Source organism: Lupinus angustifolius, chromosome LG08 (assembly GCF_001865875.1).
Source record: "Lupinus angustifolius cultivar Tanjil chromosome LG08, LupAngTanjil_v1.0, whole genome shotgun sequence".
Lineage (NCBI taxonomy): Eukaryota > Viridiplantae > Streptophyta > Magnoliopsida > Fabales > Fabaceae > Lupinus > Lupinus angustifolius.
This window is the reverse complement of record NC_032016.1, coordinates 22,122,571-22,122,922: the sequence shown is the minus strand read 5'-3', so window position 1 is coordinate 22,122,922 and position 352 is coordinate 22,122,571.

Genomic DNA, 352 nt, shown 5'->3' with positions numbered 1-352 from the left:
AACCTTAACATCCTTTTTAACAAAAGTTTCTACTTTTCTAATTTGTTCCAAGCCATGGTTTAAGGCTAAAGGTTCCAAGCCATGGTTTAACAACAAATAGAAATACATACAGTCTCATTTTTACAAAACACTTCCTAAAGGTTCCTTTGATTTCATCATCATCCCCTTTGGCTAAAACAACAAAATACATGTAACAAAATATTATAACAACTCCATGAACACAAGTTGTTCATGGTTTCAACAAAATATTTTCATAAGTTCAAGAACATCATCATTTTCGGTTTTGAGAAGAAAATGAGTTAGAAAGCGTTTTAGAAAATTTCAACGGTTGAATATGTTCTTGACATGTTCA